The sequence below is a fragment of the Bison bison genome, unplaced genomic scaffold (genome assembly GCF_000754665.1).
Source record: "Bison bison bison isolate TAMUID 2011002044 unplaced genomic scaffold, Bison_UMD1.0 scf7180017864063, whole genome shotgun sequence".
Lineage (NCBI taxonomy): Eukaryota > Metazoa > Chordata > Mammalia > Artiodactyla > Bovidae > Bison > Bison bison.
Genome location: NW_011494635.1, coordinates 3,184,841 through 3,207,469, shown reverse-complemented (window position 1 = coordinate 3,207,469; position 22,629 = coordinate 3,184,841).

The window sequence follows — 22,629 nt, the reverse complement described above, 5'->3', positions numbered from 1 at the left end:
CCTCTATTCTGCTCTGGCATCAGGATCCCCCCTCACCTCCCCACACACATCTTGCCTCTTAAAGATTGAGTTCAAATTCACTCACCAGTCGTGTCATCAAAGAGAAAGTTGTAGGGCCTCAATTTTCTAATCTGAGAAATGGGCAGAAGAAATTAATGTGTCTGAATCTCTGATGGTTTGTGGAGGGTAAGCCCTCCACTAACATGGGTTCATTTTCCTCGTCTGTCGAGGACAGTGAAAAATGGGCTCTTTACTTCTGGCCTGGTTTTTTCTTGGCGTTGTCCAAACCAGCATTCTGTGTAGACCATCTCACCAGATCTGCTTTCATCTCCAGGCCCTTCCTTTGCTGTCTGACTCCTTCATCTCCTCGCAGAAGAACACAAGCGATACTATTGATAGCACTGGGACAAAGTAAGCCATTGGGACAGAGTAAACCATTGGGAACGTGGATTATTGGGCTGTGCGTGTGTGCTAAGTCACTTCAGTTATGTCCGACTCTTTGCAACCCCATGGACTGTAGCTCACCAGGCTCCTCTGTCCATGGGATTCTCCAGGCAAGAGTACTGGAGTGGGTTGCCATGCCCTTCTCCAGGGGATATTCCCGACCCAGGGATCAAACCCAAGTCTCCTGCATTTCCTGCATTGGCAGGCGGGTGTTTTATCAATAGCACCACCTGAGAAGCCCTTATTAGGCCGAAGTGAAATTTAAATCAGGCCAAATACGGAATCTTGAGCAACAGGTGAGCTTCAGCAGAACAGGGAAACCTCAGCCTCCAGTGAGAGGGTGGGCCACTTGGGTCTCTCCCCATTCCACCCCAATCCTGGACACTGGACGGTCTCGCCTTCACCCACCCTCCTCTCCTTGCCCTACTCTCTCTTCCCTCTTCTCTGGCCTGCCTCTCTGTGCCTGGTGCTATGGAATGAGATCGTCTGGAGTCTGGACATTCTGGAGCATCTGGAGCAAACAGTAACTGCATGTGTCTCTCTTCTTGTGGCTGCCACCACCCAGCTACTACCCTCCCACCCAGGTTCCCCAGCTGGCCCCCTGGCTCTCACTCCATCTTCACCTGGCATTTCATTTACCCCCAGGAGATGGCTCGACTTATTAGGTGAAGAGTGGACCCCTTCCTTGAATTTGCTGATATGGGGGGCCAGCCATCTCCTCGAGAATAAGCCTGAAATCCTTCCTCAATGTATGGACTGACTCCTGTCGATTTCCAATTTCATAGCTGAAGAAACTCGGGACCAAAGGGGAAGTCTCAGTTCCAAGTTTAACTTACCAATAATGGAACACCAATAAACCCTTTGCTAATGGCTTTGGGTCACACTGTTAAGTCACATCAGACTTTTAAAAAATAATGATGAATATTAAGGAATATTCAAAAGCCAATGAAATGTTAGAACCCTCAGAAAGTGGGCTATAATTGTTGTGGAATAAGCTGGTATCTTCCTGGGACAGAAAAAGAAAGAACTTGAGAACATGCTCACTAAATGGCAGCAGTGAAACTGTCATAAAATTGGCTTCGAGGGAATAAAACTGAAAAGTCTAGGAGGAGAACTCGTTCTGATTAGTCAGAGGACTGTTGTTGATGTTGTTGCTGTGTTTTAATCCCAATTATGAGCTACAGGCCACGATCATTGGAGTTCCCTAAATGCCTCTCTCCACTTACGAGAGCAGTTATTTTGAGCATCCCTCCTTTGGAAATCTGGCACTCAGTGCTGCCAAGCTTGAAGCCCGGGTTCCATCCATCTGTGGTTTCCCAGAGGCTGGGCATCCAGAGACCACAGCTGGAAATCATTAGGCTCTCAAAAGAGCGCTGACCGTGAAATTGCTGGCCACCCTGATTGTTCTAACGCTGACTTTGTCAGTTGCATGAGAAAGAATATTATTCTTTGTGTGTCTTCTCAGGCTCCGATCCCTGTTCAGCTGAGACTGAATTCCCAAGTCGGCAGAAGAGGGGCCCATGCACACGGCAGAAGCCACTCCCGTGAAGTGGGACAGTGACCCAGACTGGAGTCCCAGGGCTGCTGCTCATCTGTCCTGGACCCTGATACCCCCGCCTTTCTGCAGACGGAGCATCCATGTCTACAGGCAGGACCAAGGAGTACTTTTACCTCACTGGATACAGGAAAAAAAGAAAATGGATGAGATAGAAAGGATGGAGCTGGAGAAGGGGCAGAGCTGGAAATGAGGTTGATGTAGAAACACTCATGGGGTACAGTCAACTCTTTGCTAGGAATAAGCCAAAAGGTGGTGGATTTGAATCCCCAGCAGCCCATGCAAAAACAGAAAGGTGACCAGCACCCAAAGGGACAAGCCCCCAAAAGGACCCCTGAGGTCCCTTAACAGCTCCACTCTGGGGAGTGGGCCACCTTCCCTTCCCCGGGCTGTTTGCACCCTGTCCACCCAGGTCACAGCTCACGTGTAGATGGATCATGACCTGGAACCAGGCCTGCCGCAGGCTTCTCTGGCTAGTGCCTTCCACTCTGTAGATCTGATGTTTTAACCCAAAGTTCTGTGAAAATGGTCATCTGTTGGTGTCCTAGAGATTGTAGGTCTGCTGCCTGGGGCTCCAGGCTGAGGACAGATGGTATGAACCTATCAAACTTGGGCTCTGCCCTCAGGAGACTTGGAACATCTGTGTGTGAAGTCAGGACAAAGTGGACTCAACTTGGTAATGTTAACACGCTAGCTTAGGTTGGGTTCTAGGAGCCAGGTGGGCAGTTGGTTCGGGTGACCCCAGAAGGCATAAGAAAAGTTATAGAAGTGAGTCACGGAAGGAGGCCAATGATGCAGCTTTCCCGTATGCTAAGGGCAGTCACTGCAAAGTACTGTAGCTGGGAAGGAAGGAAAGGGGGTTAAACAAGAGAGGATAACCCTCAGATGTCATTGCAAAGTACTCTAGCTAGGAACAAAGGAAGGAGGGTTAAACAAGAGAGGATAACCCTCAGATGTCATTGCAAAGTACTGTAGCTAGGAACATAGGAAGGAGGGTTAAACAAGAGAGGATAACCCTCAGATACTCTTATCAGCTCTCCAGTCCTTTGTTTAACCACTATGTCCATGGTGGAAAGAGAGGAGAAAAAAACAAAGGCAGTCTCATGCCGTGAGACTGTTGAACAGGAAATGGGAAGATGAGAAGCTGGCCGTGGGTGCTGGCTGTGGGGGGAAAGATCAAAGAGGGTGATTTCTCTGTGAGTGGCCAGTGGCCGGGAGACTCAGCCGGCTGCAGCACATGTAGTCAGCGTCTACCCCTTAGACCCAACCATCACAGCCCCTCGACAAACCAATATTTAAATAAATTAGCTGTGATTCTGTGAGTTAAGACAATTCTTTTTTTCAATGCATCCTCATGTGGACTATTTCTTTTTTCTTATCATATTATTGGATGGGAAAATGGATTTTTATTTGTACACATTTGGTGAGCATCTTGACAGTTTTCGTGTAAGTTGTTTTCTTTACCCCCTTAAGGACATGCACATGATGTCCTTAAGCACACTGTATCTTTTGTTTCTGGTTCTCTGCCCACTAACATCTTTTTTGTGTATTAGTTTGATCCCAGACGCTCTTCTTTTGAGATGGAGTTGCCCACTAGGGAAGGAACACTGCTGGTGGGGAATGTAGACCAAGCTTGGGGACTGGAGTTGAGAATTTGGGCACAGCAGCTTGGCTCTAGTCTCTGGCCACATCTGCAGATTCCAGAACCTGGGCAATTAACTGACCTTTCAAAGCCTAGCTTCTCCATCTATAATGTAGGATAAACATCCCTAGTCTCAGTTTAGGGTTACCTTCACAAGTAAGCCAAGAAAGTACTTGATTTGGTATCTGGTTCCTAACAAGTCTCAGTAAATCAGAGTAACATTCTCATGTATGCAGGAGGATTTTATAAACATGATTAGTATCAGTCATTATCTTTGACCATGATTAATCTTGGCATTTTAAATTAGAGCTAAAAATGGACAAAGAATCGATCAACCATTATTGTAGAGAAAGGAAGACAAACAGAAACTACAAACAAACAAGAGCAAAACAGAAACCCTTCGGATGGACTTTTCATGTCCAAGGAAAGATAGCTTGGCATGCGTGGCTGTGATCACCACACCCACTTAGCACCCAGTTTCCCTAAAGCCCAGTCCAGTGGCATCTTAGCCCAAGCTTCTTTGACTGTCTCCCTGATGACTTTTTCTGGTCTCCAAAGCATGCTCACTTGTGAGCTGGGCAGGAGGAAAGTCTGGTAAAGCACACTGCAGCCCACAGAGTTGAGTCTGTGGGTAAATGTCACTGCTTCTTCTCCCCCAGATGGGGTGACTTGGAGCATGGTCTACACCATTTCCCACGGGTCTCCCTCAGAAGGAGCCGCACATCTCCATCAGAGTCTTCTGACCATTGACACAACTTGTCCTGGCATCCTTCTCTGTTCTGCCTCGCCTGCCCATGCCTCCATCACACTGAGGGTCATGGGAGCATCTCTCACATTCCAAACTTGCACCCAAATCCTTAGCTGAGGGGCTTCCTTTGGGGAGAAGCCAAACTAAGGAAGATATCTTGTTCCATGAAAATATTCAGGTGACCACTAAAGATCTGGATTAAGACTAAGAAATATTTCTTTTCTGCTCAAATAGAAAAAAAAAAAAAACCAAAAAACTAATTTAGGTTGTTTTTGCTTTGGGTTGTTTTGTATAATGTTAAGATCACATGTTGTGCATGGCAGAGCAACTCTACTCAAAATCCACATTCTGTAACATACTAGTTAGTTCTGCGACATTTGGGTAATCAGTATGAGAGGGAACAGGGTGCTTGTTATCGAGTGATTCTTTTGGATTTTTAAAATCATCTCTGTGAAGGTATAATTTGCATACAATAAACGCATACTTGCTAGTTATACGGTGTGATGAGTTTTGACAAACACATACCTCTATGTAAACATGACCCTGATAAAACTAACACATCCATAACCTCAAAGCCCTTATGTCATTTGCAGTAAACCTTCACCCCATCCCTATACCAGAAGATCCCTAACCTGCTTTCTATCTCAATAATTCAATGAATGTTTGATTTGGGGACATGATTAAAGGCTGATTTCAGTCAAATAGATTACAACAGTGTTTAGGGGGAAATCGTTTATTATGCTCTATCATTTTGCATCAAAATTAGCTGTATCCATCACTTTTTTGAATGATGAAGAAGAAAAAGGCAGAGTCAGAACTGATGGGTGTTCTCAGATCCAACAAGGTGAAAGATGAGAGGGAAGGGCAAATAAAAGGTGGAATCAATTTGAAATTTGGAATGACTCCTGCTGTGAAAGTTCTAGAAAAACAAATCTGAAGCTCATTCATTAAATTAAAGAAAACACCTTCAATTGTAACTTGAACTTCGTTCCAATTGTTGGAACTTTCACAGTCATGTTGAATCAAGGCCAAACCTTCAACATCTTATCCGAGTTAAGCCCCAGGAAGCAGAGTCCAGGAGGAAGTCCATGAACTGGTCTCTGACTCAACAATTGCTCAACAAACATTTACAGGGTTTCCTCTTTGCTCTAAGGGCCATCCTACACCCTGAACAGACATACAGGCACCTTTGCATGTAGAACACAGCACATCCCAGTGTAGACAAAAAAGCAAACCAATGCATAACTGAACATGGGGGGAAATTAGTACCTGACAGAGACTGACATAGAAGGCCAAGCTGGAGGTACCATGTTAGCAGACATCTCTGGGCAGGTCACCTTCAAGCTGACTCTGAATGACATAGAATGAGCTAAAATTAATTACAGCACAGTTTATGGGGCATATGACAAGTAGAGAGAACTATCACACAAAGACATTGAAGCTGAAACAAGTAGGACACCTTCCAAAACTCAGCGTTGCCAGATCACAGAATCGGAGGTGGGAGAGTGGTGTGAGATGAGGTGGGGGTGCAGAGAGGGACCAGTCCTGGGCTGCGGGGGGAGGGTTTACTTTATATTCTATGGGAAGCCTTTGGTGGATTTTAAACCGATTTCTATTTACTCTGAAAGACTACGGGGAGCTCAGATTTTGAAGTGGCAAGAGTCAGAAGCTGGAATCTGCTCAGTCACCCAAGTGAGACTTGAAGATGCCTATTGGATCTACAGCACAGACGGAATGGACAGCTTCACAGCTATTTGGACACAAACAAAACAGAACTTTTTAAGATTTCTTTTGATGTGGACCATTTTTAAAGTCTTTATTGAATTTGTTACAATATTGTTCCTGTTTTATGCTTTGTTTGTGTGTATGTGTTTTTTATTTATTTGTTTGTTTGTTTGTTTGTTTTTGGCCAAGAGGCATGTGGGATCTTAGCTTTCCAACCATGGATTGAATCTACATCTCCCATATTGGAAGGTGAAGTTTTAACCACTGGACCACTAGGGAAGTCCCTAAATAGGAATTTTTGTCATCCAGGATAACATTCACACCTTGGTATAAAGAGTATATGAGCTCTAGGAAGAGATAATGTCAGGGATATAGGCTGGGGATTCATCAATAGTTACACGAGGTTTAAATCAATGGACTGGATAAGGTCAGCCAGAAGGACTGTTTGGAGGGACAAGAGAAGGGGCATTCTCATTCACAGACAAGGAGAGATGAAGGACAGCAAAGGAGAGTAAAAGAGTCTCCAGTGGGGTTGGAGCAACTCAAGGAGATCATGACCCTTGGAAGCCAAATGGTAAACTATTTCAAGAAGTATTTATTTGGAAAAGAAAAATCCAAGAAGAATGTCCATGTTTACTAGTGACCACCATCAACCTGATGACAGAGTTTGAGCCAGACTGGTGTAGCATCAAGCAGCATTAGCAGAACTGACTTTAGTGAATCCCCATGGCGCCATCTTGATGAACCTCGAAGAGCCTGTGATTCTACGTCTACCTAACACTTTCCTGGTTTTCTGCCTTGCACCACAGTACAAACAATTCTGCTTCAACATTTGCTTAGTTTTCTCCTTTTCTCCACCCTTGTATCTCTGGAGGAGAGAGGAGATTTGACACAGTTACCATACAGCCAAAGCTTGATTGGCTGCATGATCTCAAGGTTTAGATCTCAAGCACTGGGTTTAGTTAGGCATCCCACGCGTGCACTTGTTGGAGAAAATTTCCTGGGTCAGCCAATAGTCATTCCTGTGTCCTTCTCCATATTTGCTCTTCTAAAAACATTCTCTTATGCAGCCCGGAAACAGAAATATAGGAAGTCATAGGAGAGTATTTTTTGGAAAGTAATTCTAGTTCAGACTTGTAGCATCATTCCAAAACCCTGACATTGTTTTCCTCCTACATTTGCATTTCACTTCTCTAGAGTTAAATCCTTCCAGAATTTTCTCAGAATCTGCTTGGCTTAAAAGATAAATGCCAGGGAAGAACAGATTTTTTCCCCTACCACTTTTTGTTTTTAAGACATGCCCGAGGCAGCCATTAATGAGATCATCAAATTCGTCAGAGTCTCTAGGTTAGAACCTATTCAATTTCCCCATCCTTTATTATCTTTCGAGGAGAAATATGTTTTCTTTCAGCATCCAGAGTTGATCGTTTGCTTTATTGATGATCCATTAGCTGGTGACACAAGCCCTGTGATGTCATCTCAGAGGAATGCGAACCTCTAGCATAACACTGAGTTTCTCCATCTATATTTGAGCAACTTGGAAACAATTTTGCCAATATGATTCAACTACCAAAAAATTAACAACAAAACATTCCCAGAGTGGCCTCTGCCCTGTGCTTGGCTTTGCCTTGCTTCAGGAATGTAGGAGTCACTGGGCTCCTCTGGAAAGCCAGAAACCATCACATCACCTTGAGCCAGAGAAAGAGGCTGGGGAGAAGGACCCTCCTCTCTCACATGCTTACTCTTCCTCTCCCCTTGCAGACAGCGCCAAGGGCTGAGCTTGGCTCCTCTTCATTCTGTTTCCAAAATGGAGTGCTACTTGCTGTCAGTGGCCATGGATCCAAGGGCAGATTGGAGGACAAGGCTTCTTTGCCCTGCCCTAACTGTTTAACAAAGATCATTGCAGCCTCTGCCTCGTGACACCCAGGGGCCCTTCTCAGTTTTCACCTTCACAGTTCCCTGCAGCACCGGGTGTTCTCCCCCAAGGCCTCTGGCCCCTCTCACTCTCCTGCCAGGACCCCTCCTCTGCCAGTCTGTCCAAGGTCAGTCCCCAAGTTCGTGCCCAAGGGGCCATGTCTTCTTGCACACAAACCCTCAAGGGGATGTTTCCACCCTGAGGCTCCCCCATCTGCCCTGAAGTACTGGTCTCTCTCCACGTTCAAATTCTATGCAAATATCAGCTGAATTCACCAATTATTTAGTCCTTCACTTGCTCTTACATTTCATTAACAGATGAGGATGCCCAAAGGCTGGGGCAGCGGGACATCTTGGACGTGGGTGGAGAAGTCAGCCAATGGCTCATCTCAGCTGCTAAATTGTTATTATTATAACAGGCAGACTCAGCTCAAAAATGATCATGGCTGAACTCAACATCTCTGGCTTTGAACTGCCTGCTTCCCCTGAAGGATCCCCAGGACTCCGGGCCTGAATCCCATGAAACATCGAAAGTCCTGGTGATTCTATTGTCTCTGGGATCAGCCACTTTTCTCCACCCTTGTTTCTGCTGGGTTAGGTTACTCCCAGGTCTTGCCTGAAGTTGGTGACCATGTCCTGTTTTGTTCCTCACTGCGACTTTCGATCTCTTCCACCTGGACTGTGGCTCCCAGAATCTGTCGCTGCCGCCTCCCAGCCCCCACCCTCATGCGCCCCATCAGATCTCAAGGTGGCCACACTGCCTGGCTCTACTGGCACCTTAACACACATGGACCCCTCCCCTGGTGAGCTCTGTCCCACTCCATCCTTGCCCGGTCCTTAGTCCCTTGCTGACTCCTGCCTGTCCCTCAGGGCCTGAGTTCATACCACTGTCTCTACAAAGTCTCCAATTCCCAAAGGCTGAGCAGAGGGCATCCTTCAGTTTATCTCACCCCAAACTTGCCTAATGTTGCATGGAGTGATGCTGTGGCCTGCCACCCGACCACGTGGGACAATGTCTTAATCCCTATTGTCACATGTGCCAGAAACATAGGATATGCTAAGTAAACATTTTCTGAGTTAATTAGTGAGGCGATTTTTTTAAGAGAATACCTTGCTGGATATGAAGGCTCAGAGGAGGGTGTTGATTGGAAAGTGAGGGGAGAATTTGGAGGAATAAAAATGTCCCCAGTCTGAGAAGTGAGTTAGATGACCAAGACTTCTTCATCTATACCCCATCCAGTAAGGATCAGATCATCCTTAGGGTCATTCCTGAATATTAAGTACAATGATCTTAAATAGGGACTTCCCTGATAGCTCAGTTGATAAAGAATCTACCTGCAGTGCAAGAGACCTGGGTTTGATCGCTGGGTTGGTAAGATCCCCTGCAGAAGGGAAAGGCTACCCACTCCAGTATTCTGGCCTGGAGGATTCCATGGACTGTATAATCCTTGGGGTCGCAAAGAGTTGGCCGACTGAGCAACTTTCATTTTCAGAGTGGTCAGAGAAAGCTGTAGACACCTGTCCTGTTGATTAACTGACATTCACAAAGTGGGCATCTAAACATTATTTGCAAGTAATCAATTGAGCTCTTAAAATATACCTGCTGGTAGAAACACTCAGCTTTTCTAGGAATTTGGTGTCAGAGTAGATCGAACTGCGGAGAAGGTAATGGCAACCAACTCCAGTATTCTTGCCTGGAAAATCCCACAGACGGAGGAGCCTGGTAGGCTGCAGTCCATGGAGTTGCAAAGAGTTGGACACGACTGAGTGACTTCACTTTCACTTTTCGCTTTCATGCATTGGAGAAGGAAATGGCAACCCACTCCAGTGTTCTTGCCTAGAGAATCCCAGGGACAGAGGAGCCTGGTGGGCTGCCCTCTATGGAGTTGCACAGAGTCGGACATGACTGAAGTGACTCAGCAGCAGCAGCAGCAGCAGCAGACTGAAGTGAAATTAGCTGCCCTGAACTGGAAAAATACCTGGAACAATCTTCATCTACAATAATGAGAATTTAGGAAGAATTAGTGTATTATAAATAAATATATGTTATAAAGTAGTTATAATGTGCCTTTAAAATATGTACAACTATTTTTTAGCTATTTTTTTAGTGCTTTTATTTTTTAACTTTTTATTTTGTATAGGAGTATAGTCAATTAACAATGTTCAACTAGTTAACATAGTTTCAGGTAGACAGCAAAGGGACTCAGCAATACATGTGCACGTATCCATTCTTCCCCAAACTCCGCTCCCACCTAGGCTGCCCCATAACATTGGCAGAATTCCCTGTGCTATACAGTAGGTCCTTGCCGTTATCCATTTTAAGTAAAGCTGTGCATACATGTTGATCCCAAGCTCCCAATCTATCCCTGCCCAACCTTAGCCCTTGGTAACCATAAGTTCATCTCCAGGTCTGTGAGTCTGTTTCTGTTTTATAAATAAGTGACAAGAGCCCTTTTAACCTCTCCTTCATTCAGCTGTCAGACATTCCCTTGACCTCACCCCATTCCGGTTCTCAAAGTTTGATGGTTGCCTTTGATAGGGTGTTGATCCTAGGTCTTTGTGAAAACGTTCCCAGGATGTTGGGTAAGTCTTCGCTCTTCCAAGGATCTGTGTTCCCAGCCAAACACAAACGGCCTGAAACTCTCTCCCTGTGGGGATGTGGGCTTTCACACACAGTTATGGGATGAATCCTGGGGTTTTGGTGACAGGGACGTCAGGGAGCTGACAGCCCTTTGGGAACCCTTAGGTGGTTATTGTGGGGTGTGCGAGCCAGGATGCTTTGATCTCAAGCCTTCATTGTGTCATTCGAGAAACAGGGACTCAGAGAAGATGACTGACGCTCCAGGTCCTCAGTGAGTTGGAGCAGAACCAGAGGCAGGGCTCAGGAGACCACTCTGCCCACTCAGGGCTCTCACCCCCACGACTTGACCTGCTAACCTGCCTTTCTATTCTGTGCTGATGAAGATACCTTCACCTCGACAATCTGTTAGATTAGTACCTCTCAGTTATTGGTGGAATATTTTTAACTTTTCTCTGCTGGATCACTCCCGCCATTGTGTAAACATCCGGTCATTTCTCCCATCTGAGAACCTCTGTCCTAACCCATATTCCCCTCCAGGCACCCCCTGATTTCCTTAGTTTCCTCATTTCCTCCTCCCATTTTCTCCTGAGAAAGCTCGAAGCAGGGATCGTGAGTCAAGCTCAGATGCACCTACCGCTCCATCATTCAGCACCTCTCGATTTTACACACTGTCAGGTATGGGTCACAATGCAGCATCCACACCTCTGAATCCTGGCCAGGGCTGTCCTCCCCTGTGGACCCATCAGCATCCCCTCATCATCCCTAGCCTTAAACACTCCCCACACTTGGCTGCCGGCCTCTTGATTCCCTGTCTCAGTTTGGGTTACCAGTCCCCCTTTCTGTCCATAATTAGCTTTTCTTTGCTCACCTTACTCACTTTCCAGGTGATCTGGTCCAGTCTGATGACTTGGGAAACCACCCGCACGCTGGCGACCCCCCCCCCAGTTATGATTCCAGCCTGTGTGTCTCCCCTGAGCTCCAGACTCTTGACCCTCTTGCACGTTACTGGGCACTTGAACTTAACTCCTCCAAAACAGAACCACTTGGCTCCCCTCCCCTCTTTATCTCCCTTTTCTTTGTGGTCCCCATCTCATGGCTGACCTTGAAGTCTCAGAGGCATCCTTCGTCTTCTTTCCTCACACCCCCAGTAGTAAAAGTTGTTGGCTCAATCTTCAAAATATACCAGCATCGAATCCCAGTTGCCACTGGCCAGTCCCCGGTCACCTCCTGCCTGTACCCCCTTCACCGCACACTCTATCCATACTCCACACAGTAGCTAGAGGGACCCCAGGAGGCTTCTGTGCTCTGATTCCCCTGAGGCAGCCATTTCACTCAGAACTGATGCTGGAGTGCCCTGTGAGACCAGGGTCCCATCCTCGGAGCTCACCTCCTGGCCACTGTGCTCCAGCCTTACCAGCCATGTTCCCCATCAAGGGCCCGAGCACCGTGGCCCCTCGATTGAGGCCACACTTGCCCAGATGTCGCTAGAGGTCAAGTCCCTGCCCCTCAGGTCCTGGAGGAAACCTCATCTTCTTAGTGAGGCTTTTCCCAACAGCTTTATTTGAAATGATGGCTGCCACCTCCACCCCATCAGCCCTCCACATCACTCTGCTTTGCATAAGGAAGCACAAAATCAGAGAGTGGTCCTGATCCCTGCTCTGCTCTTAACTGAACCTACCAGCAATGCAGGCGGGATGAGGGTGGGGGTGTCACATGACCCCTCTGGAGTCTCAGCAGCCTTTGTCCTAAACGGAGAGGTTAGGACTAAATGACCAAGGAATCAAAGTACCCTTTTACCTCTGAGAGCCCACAAGTCTACCAGAAATTTCCGTTTTCAAAATTACTCCATTCTGTTTCTTACAAATTTATTCATACATCAACCCAGCAATTTCGCTGTTAGGCATTTACCCAAGAAAAATGAAAGCATATATCCACGAGAAGCTTTGTACAAGAATGTTAATAGCAACCTTGTTCATAATAGCCCCAAAGTACAAGCCACTCAAATGTCCGTCAACAGGATGTATTCATGGACTTCTACTTGACAGTGGAAAGAAACAAATTGCTGACCCACACACAACTGTGGATAAATTTGACAGGCACACTGAATTAAAGAATCCCAATTTGCATAGCATGTTTCCACTTGTATGATGCTGTAGGCCTGGCAGAGTTGATGCACTGAAGTCAGGTGGTGGTTATCTTTGCTTGGGTCAGGGGTGCTCAGCTGGGAAGGCGCATCGGCTTGTGTATGGATTGTGAGGGTCCTCGACCTTGTGCCGGGTCCTGAGGGTACACAGGTGCAAACAAACCGCAAAGCTTATCAAACCTACACCAAAGAACTGCGTGTGTTTTTGTATGTCAATTACACTCCCCCTGAGATGTTTTTTAGAACCTCACACCATTTCTAAGCAAAGAGCCTAAATTCAGGATCACAGAGTGTGTTAGACATATAGGGGCAAGCCTCCTTCCCCTGGAAGCACGTACATGGGGTTGTGGGTGCTCCAAGCCTGGACGCAGAGCTGGGTGGCCCCAGAGCCTTGGGCCAGGTTCTGGTTCCGGGCCCAGGCCTGGGTCTTCCGGCATGTTTGAGGTCAGCCTGCTTTCAGGGTCAGAACCATCTCAGTCTGCTGTGAACATGTCGGAGGGAGGTAAACATCATGGCAGGGCTGCAGAATGGACGGGCTGCTTCTCTGAGATGCTTTAGAAACCCAAGGTGAGCACTGTGGACTGTTTTCAGAGAAAAGACCAAATGCAGCTCCAGAATGGATGAAGCAGCTTAGTTGTTCCAAAGTCCAGTCTCAGCTATTGGCGCTCCCAAGTCCCAAAGCTGCCAATGCGCTTTATCTCAATTTTACAAGTGCTAAGTGCTGGGATTTAAAGCCAAGAACAATCTTTTTCAAGGACGAGAAACACATGTTTCCCAATATCAGGACCAAAGCTTATGACCTTCGGGGAGAAGTCTGCACAGCTGCATGATTATCTGGGTAATTCCCCGCTGGGACAGAGATGTAGAGACCAGAGGTATAAATCCTAAACAAATACATACCAATCTGGGTAATTCAAGTAGCACTGAAAAATCCATGGTTTGTCTGAATTCGTCTTCCTGGGAAGTGAGCAGTCTACCTGGAAACAAGCTGCTATGTTTCCACCGACTTTTGGTCAAGGAAATGATCGGGATGCCAGCACCTACAGAGGGAGGGGGTCCTCTACTCACTGGGCAGCATATAAAAGAATAGTTCTGGGGGTTCAGAACATGAGCTGGTTCTCCCACCCAGGCTGTCAGACCCAGTGCTGGTTCCAGTCTCATGTCAATAGAAGTCATTAGCACAGAGTCATAAAACTCACCTCACCAGCTTTATTATATGGCTTATGATCATTTTAGGGTTTGTTATACGGCTTGTGTTTGTTTTATGGGTTTTTTTCCTAATTTTAAAACTGATTCATAATCAGTATATTAAAGTTGAAATGGCAACCCCCTCCAGAATTCTTGCTGGGACAATCCCAGGGACAGAGCAGCTTGGTGGGCTACAATCCATAGGATCACCAAGAGTCAATTGAGAAATACAACAACTCAGATTAAAATGAGAATCGCTCAAAATCCTATTGCTCAGAGATGACTTATGTTAACATATCAATGTATGTCTCTGATATACATGTAAATGTGTGACACTGCAAAAATGTCTCCACATTGTTCTACTACTCTGTGGTTTATTTTTTCTCTGTGAATATATCATGAGCATTTCCATGCCAATAAATGTTCTCCTAAAAGTGATTTTTCTATAGGTAGCACAGTAGTCCTTAACAATGAATCACAAGTTACCTAATTAAACACCTACTATTAAACCATAGTCCCAGGATGAATGGGAATGGCTACCCATTACAGGATTCTTGCCTGGAGAATTCCATGGACAGAGGAACCTGGTGGGCTACAGTCCATGGAGTTGCAAAGAGTTGGACACTACGGAGCAACACTTTTACTTTCCAGGATGAATTAATACAAAAAAGGAGATCTGTTATTATGAAATGAGTTTTTAAAAATCATGGGCTTAAAAACGAGGTTAAAGTGAAAATTCTAACATTTGACCAACTATAATCAAGAACATCTGGGTAAAGATGGAGGTTAAGACCGGATGTCAAAAACCTTTCCATCTCTAAAACATGACATTATTATCATCATCATCAAATGGGTGAGAACCGTCACTTAGCACTCACCCCTTCCACCATGTGAAGATGCACTCAAATGATGGCCATCTCTGAACCAGGAAGCTGGCTCCCACTAGCCACCAAACCTACCACCGCTTGATCTTGAATTTCCCAGCCCTCTGTGAAGAATAAATTTCCAGGGGGCTTCCTTGATGGCTCAGTGGTAAAAAAAAAAAAAAAAATCCTCCTGACGATGCAGAAGGCATGGGTTTGATCCCTTATCGAGGTGAAGCCCATGTGCTGAGGAGCAATTAAGCCCGTGCACCACAGCTACTGAGCCTGTGCTCCAGAGGCCAGGAGCCGCGACTACTGAGACTTTGTGCCACAACTACTGAAGCCCAAGCCCTGTAGAGCCCGTGCTCTGCAACAAGGGAAGAAACCTGGGAAGCAATGAGAAGCCTGCCCACTGCAACTAAGGAGTAGCCCCAGCTTGTCACAACTAGAGAAAAGCTCAAGCACCAACAAAGACTCGGCACAACCCAAAATAAATACATAAAATAATTTTTTTTAAAACAATGAATTTCTATTGTCTGTAAGCCCCACCCCTAGTCTGTGGTGTTTTTGTTACAGAAGCTCTAATGACTGAGATACGTGAGAACAGCTAGTGGACGAAATTCATGCATCAGTTTGCAGAATGGTGAGAGTAACATGGAAACTTACAATGCCATATGTAAAATACATAGCCAATGGGAGTTGGCTCTATGACTCAGGAAACTCAAACAGGGGCTCTGTGACAATCTAGAGGGATGGGATGGGGAGGGAGATGGGAGGGAGGTTCGGGATGGAGGGGACGTGGGTTCACCTATGGCTGATTCTTGTTGATGTTTGACAGAAAACAACAAAATTCTGTAAAGCAATTATCCTTCAATTAAAAAATAAATAAATCAGAAAAAAGAAAGTGCAGGCAACAGTGCCGCCTCTATGACAGATTTTTCGATGGCTCTTGTCCTGGGTATTCCTCATTCTCAACTTGAAGACTTCTGCTTTCATCAAATCTGCCTCTAGTAGGAGGCGTAAGTCCTCTGAGCCTCGCTGGTTTGTTTATGAACCTGGGATGAAATCTCAGCTACAATGAAAGGTTGTGAAAGCACCTAATACACACCCGGTAGGGATTTTTTGGCTCATTGTACTCATGCCGCTGTTGTTGTTCGGTCACTAAGTCCTGTCTGACTCTTTGTGACCCCATGGACTGCAGTACGCCAGACTTCCCTGTCCTTCACTATCAACCAGAGTTTGCTCAAACTCATATTCATCAAGTCGATGACGCCATCCAACCATCTCATCCTCTGCTGCCTCCTTCTCCTCCTGCCTTCAATCTTTCCCAGCATCGGGGTCTTTTCCAATGAGTCAGCTCTTCACATCAGGTGGCCAGAGTTCTGGAGCTTCAGCTTTAGCATTAATCCTTCCAATGAATATTCAGGACTGATTTCCTTTAGGGTGGACTGGTTGGATCTCCTTGCTTTCCAAAGGACTGTCAAGAGTCTTCTCCAGCACCACAGTTCAAAAGCATCACTTCTGTGGTGCTCAGCCTTCCCTCTTCAGACCCCGGGCTGCCAGGCCTGGGCGCTGAGCCCCCTCTGGATTTTGTCCTTTTCTCCTCAACACCCACCTTTCTTCAGTCATCAACAAAGCTGAAGTTTCTAACATGCAGACCCTCCAGCAGGGGCAGTGCGAAGTGGGGCACTGCCTCCCCCATCACCAGCCTCCTCCCTAAGCTGCTCCCAACAAATTCACCATTCACACAGCATCTGCCTTGCTCACTGGCAACTTCAAGACTCATGTTGTCAGGCTGCATTTTAACTTTCCATACAGGAATGACTTGTTTTCCCTGGAGATTGTGAGCTACTTGGAGCCTAGAAAGAGTGTATAATCCTTCTGTTTATATTACACAGGATTCTTGTGGTTTCTCCATAAACACTTATTAATAACTGCAGATTTAATGAACAAGGCACTCTGATTTTCTGTATGTGTCTGAGTAGAGAGATTTCCCTGCTCTATGGGATGAGAGCATCCTCTGGTGTCTGGAGGTTTTCATTAGTCAAGGATCTTTCAAGTGACAGGGACCCAAATCAAAGGCCACTCCACTCCCCAGAGCCATGGACTCTGATACCACCAGAAACATCTAATCCTTGGCATGGTAGATTGTTCTAACTAGGCTCCCCTATGCATCAATGGCTACTGCCATTCACCCTCACCCTGACTCTGCACTTGGCCATGTATCTTGCTTCAGACAATTGTACATCAGCAAATATGATGCAAGCAGTTTGTTAAGCTCTGCACTTGGGACCTGAGCACTTGGGATGTAGCCAGCCATCAGCTGGTCCCACCCAACCCCCATCTGCTTGCAGCCTGGTAAGGGAGCCAAAGGAAGACTAGCAGGAGACCACCTGGCCATCAGAGGGCTGAAGAATGAAGAGAGTGCAGGCATTTCAAGCCAGTCAACCCTGGGGTGACCTGTTTCATAGCAGATGCTAACTATGATCCTTGTTTTATTTCTCACTGGAGGCAGAGGACAGGGCTTAGCTGGAGGGGGGAAGCCATGAGCCTGGACCCATGGTGGCTGACCCATGGATGGTCATCTTATGGCTCCAGGGATTCGTCATTCTTTATTCCTAACCTCCTAGTAGAAAGGTCCTGGTGGAGGCCTGGAGTCCCTCTGGCTTGGGCATCAAGCTCATCGTGGTCTATGTTTTAGGGGCCAGGGATGCAGGATTCTGTGTTTGATATTTGAGTGACCTGGTAACATTTCCACCCCATGACGTCAGATGGTAAAGCTTTCCAGATAAAGATGAAAATGTGAGTTAAGAGGAACTTGACAGAAAAAGCAAACACCCACCCCAGGGTTCCCATGCCCCTGATTCACCAGTGAACTGCTTCCTCGGAATTCCTGAATTGCCATTCCGCTCTGTAGCAGGATGGCAGGGTTTGGACTTTGCTTTATCAGCTACTCAGGAATGAGCCACTCCTCTTGGAGAAGCTCACAACCATGCTTGCCCTCCAGGGCTTCTAACCACTTATCACTTCCCTTTCCTCCCATGGTCTTCATGGCCAGTGTTCCTAGGATGTCCACGAGGAAAACCTCGCTCTGGAGTCTTGCGTTTCTCTTGATGCTGTACACTCACCTCTGACTCAGTCCCGAGCACTCCTGATAAATACACTCGCCACCTTCCAGAACCTGGAAACATGTCCTCAGCTTTCCTTTTAGAAACTTCATCCACTCCTTCCTCACCCACCCCTATTATCCTGTGTTGAACTGAACACACACACAGGCAAAAGCACAGACATGCATGCATGCACACTCACAGTAGCGCCCAGACACCAGCCCACACCAAAATAAACATGCACCGTGTCGGCTAGAAGGAGGGGGGCTTTGGAATACCCGGCTGGTTCCTTACAGCAGCCAAGCTCCACAGTTGGCCTCCCTGTCTTTGGGAGCCAGCGTTTCCGCCTGCTGATTGACAAGTATGCCTCCCTTTTCCAGTAGGCATTACATCTTATACCTTCACACTGCTTTATCCCTGCTGACAGGTTGATGTCCATCAGCTTATCAAGCTCAGAAGCTCCTGTGAAGGAGGTGTAAGTACAGTCATTTCTGTATTCAAGGGTCTCTCATTCGTGTGTTCAACTAACCTTGGATCGAAATTTCCATCCATGGTCATGATCTTGGCTGGCCACAACCTGCAGCATCTTGAAGCAGGGCTTCAGTTTCTGGCCAGAGACGGAGGTCGGGTCATGGTGTTAAGGGCACTGAATCTTAACCACTGTACCGGTGGTCAGTGACAAGACCCTGGCCCTTTGGTTTTGCAGGAAAAGAATTCCCACAAAAATGAAAAGTAGTGAAACAAACAAAGCATTTATTAGAAGAGAAAAAGAGTACAGTATGTGTGGTGCTTCTGAACTTGACAAGCTGATCAGCACCAACCTGTCAGCAGGGATAAAGCAGTGTGAAGCTGTAAGATGCAATACCTACTGGAAAAGGGAGACATACTTGTCAATCAGCAGGTAGAAATGTTGATTCCCAAAGACGCAGGGGCAGAGTTAGAGTTGCCGAGTCACACCCTTGTGGTAGTTTGAATTACTTTTCTTCCAAGTTTCCTTTGGCCAATCATTTTTATTGGCCTGGTTTACAGTCCATATCTGGTATATCTCAGGTTCCCCCCTGTGTGTGCTCATTCATCTATTAGCTAAGCTGGATTCGACCGCAGAGGCCTAGGGGTAGCCTGGCCTCACTTTGCATCACTCCCCTTTTGACCTTCAAGGAGCCCTTCTGCGCATGTGTGGTCGGGGAGGCCTCTTGACTTTAAGAATGAAAATACATGGTCTCCTATCTTCTATCTGAGCAGGGCTTAGTCTCCTCTCTCATTTGCCCTGATAGCCTCATTTTGGAGTGTGGGTTTGCAGGGGATGGATCTCCAGTTGCTTTACCTGGGGGTTGGGGGTGCAGCACATCTACCTCCTGCCTCGGTTGGTGGACTTGTCAGAGACAAAACTCGAAGATGTGGAGGCCAACTATATTGCACTATCTTAATAAAGGGCATGAGCCTCTGTGGATTTGGGGGTCCAGGGGTTCTTGGAACCCATATGCCAGGGGTAGTAAGGAGGGCCAATAATACCTACCACCATTTTTATGTGCAGAAAACTAGTTTTAGGGCAGCAAATTTGAGCGTCAGGATGTGGCCAACTGCCCTGCTTCTAGGCTTTTCCAAGTCGGTAGCCAGGGACCCACCTTCAGCTCAGAGCGCACCCCCTCTCCACACTGTCCCTCCATCCTGGGACAGCCCAAGCTCACTCCTGCTGCTGAAGCCGCTTCTTTGTGGCTTCCCCACAAGCACACCCTCCTCCAGCATCCTACACACCTAAACCATCTCTCAGATAAAGCGTATATGAATGATCTTCCAAGATGCCGCCTACAAGCCAAATGTACAGTGTTTCCACCCTCCCCAGAGGGCTGGAGTTTCCTTATTTCCCCTCAGAGCCTCAGCAGCTGCTGTGAAAACATCCTATATTATATCATTTTTCCTCTTCACTCTTCTCCTTCAGATTTCTCCATTTTTAGTAAAACATTACTGAAATAGTCGCCAGGAAATCCTGTTTCAAGTGCAGCAGCCTCCTGGCTTCAGACAAAGGCGGTCAAGTTCATTCTTCATCTTCCCAAGTCTTCCTGCAACCTCCCTTTGGCAAAAGAGATCAAACTGTTTCATCTGCACAGGACTTGGTTTGTTCCAATAAGAAAACAGAGCTTGGAACAATTCTGCAAATATTTATCAAACACTGACTTTGTTTCCTCTTAGAGAAAAGATCCCGTCTTTCTTGGGGCACAAATTTGCATCTCTGAGGAAGATTCTAGCCTCAAGAGGGGTTATAAGGAGAAAAAAAATCCTTCTCCATGTTAACTGTGTAAGCTTATTTCAAGTTGAATATTATTAAAGTAGAGTTTAACTTTTATGTTAGAAAATCTAATGTTATTATAATGCCTTGCAGCTTTCCTTCTGGTTTGTCATGCAACATGACACCTTTGGTTTCTGGAATGATGGATGGAATGATCATGAAAGGAAGAGATTGGGAGTCACAAGTGTGAGCCTTATTTGAGCTTGTGATCTGGTAAGTTTTCGACCTTAAGTATAACACAGTCAAAGCATTTAAACAAGGAGACCATTGGATATGGTGGGCTCTAATGCCAAGGCAATCCACAGCATTAACCAAAATCTAAGCCAGAGATAACACACCTGAATGTGAAAGATGAAAATCAAGAATAATCAGTTACAAACAGCCACTAGACTTTCTCAGAAAAAGGCAATTGTTTAAGCCTGAAAGAGTCAAATAACTTCCTTGCTTGGTTCCCTCATCTTCTTCCAAAAAACAGCACCCTGGCTCATGTAGGTATAGCGTTCCTGACCACATTTGGTTTGGAGATGCCTGATTCAAGTTAATATTTGCTCAAATAAACTTTTAAAAATGTTTACATACCTCTGTTAGCCTTTTAACAAGTCATAACCAACAAGACCTACTGCAGAAAACAGGAAACTCTGCTCAATATTATATAATGACCTAAATAGGAAAAGAATTTGAAAAAGATCAGATACATGTATATATATATATAAATGAATCACTTTGCTGTACACCTGGAAATAATGCAACATTTTTAATCAACTATGAAAAGTGAAGATGTCACTCACTCAGTTGTGTCTAATCTTTGCAGCTCCATGGACTGTAGCCCATCAAGCTTCTCTGTCCACGGAATTCTCCAGGCAAGAATACTGGCATGGGTTCCTTCCCTTCTTCAGGGGATCCTTCTGATCCAGGGATCGAAACTGGGTCTCCTGCATTGCAGGCAGATATTTTACCATCTTGGTACTCCAATATATATAAAAAAATTAAAAAACAAATAAACAAATCAGGGACTTCCTTGGTTCTCCACTGGATAAGATACAGTTCTCCAGTGCAGGGGATGTGGTTCCAATCCCTGGTCAGGGAACTAAGGTCTATATGCTTTGTGGCCAAAAAACCAAAACATAAAAAAACAGAAGCAAATTGTAACAAATTCAATAAGGACTTTAAAAAATGGTTCAAATCAAAAAACTCTTTTAAAAAATAATCTAAAAAATAATTCATATGTTCTCTAAGCCTGTTTCCTAATCAGTAAGATGCAGCCTAATACATACTGTGATAAAGGTTTATGAGCAGATTCAACAGTGTGTGAGAAAGCATAGCACAGGATGGCAATGGTCATGTTGTAGGGATTGCCAAACTACGCAGGTAAGTCCCTTTCACCAACAAAGAAACGGTTTCTGTACTTTTCATATAGTGAAAGTGAAAGTCACTCAGTTGTGTCTGACTCTTTGCGACCCCACGGATTATACAGTCCATGGAATTCTCCAGGCTAGTATACTGGAGTGGATAGCCTTTCCCTTCTCTAGGAGATCTTCCCAATCCAGGGACTGAACCCAGGTCTCCTGCATCACAGGCAGATTCTTTTACCTGCTGAGCCACAAGGGAAGCCTGTTTACTAAATATTAGTGAATTTCATATTCTTTCTCATAATGGCAAACATATATATTCTTCGTCTCCATCAATAGTCTGAAAGGAGTTGCATTCTGGAATCCTTTAGGGACACTTTCAACCAAAAAATGAGACCTCTCGGGGCTGTCAGATCTTTTCAGCCTCTCTTTGTTGCTGGTATTCCACCAACTCTTGTTGAAAGTAAACAAGAAAGTAAGAACTCTTCTTATTTCCTTATAGCCCCAAGACAGTGCTATAGAAGATTCTTTTCCAAGAACCTTCCATTTTCCCATTCTTGAGACATTCCTTTGGAATGAGCAGGAGTCATTTGCCCTTCCCAGCTGTTTTCTCTGTTGGTTTTGCTTGATTTCTCCTACCTCCAATTTGGTGGTTGTTATTTTCTTGCTCCTTCTTCAGAACACGTGCATACGTGCTAAGTCACTTCAGTCATGGCCAACTCTTTGCCATTCATGGACTATAGCCCGTCAGACTCCTCTGTCCATGGTATTCTCCAAGCAAGAATATTGGAGTGGGTAGGTGTTTTCTTTTCCAGGGATCTTCCTGACTCAGGGATCAAACCCAGGTCTCCTGCAATGCAGGCAGATTCTTTACCACTGAGTTAACAGGGCAGCCCGAAAGTTCCAGCCAAATACAAGTCGATGTTTTTATTTCTTGATTTTTATGCTTCTTAACATCAGATCAGATCAGTCGATCAGTCTTGTCTGACTCTTTGCGACCCCATGAATCGCAGCACGCCAGGCCTCCCTGTCCATCACCAACTCCCGGAGTTCACTCAAACTCATGTCCATCGAGTCCTATGC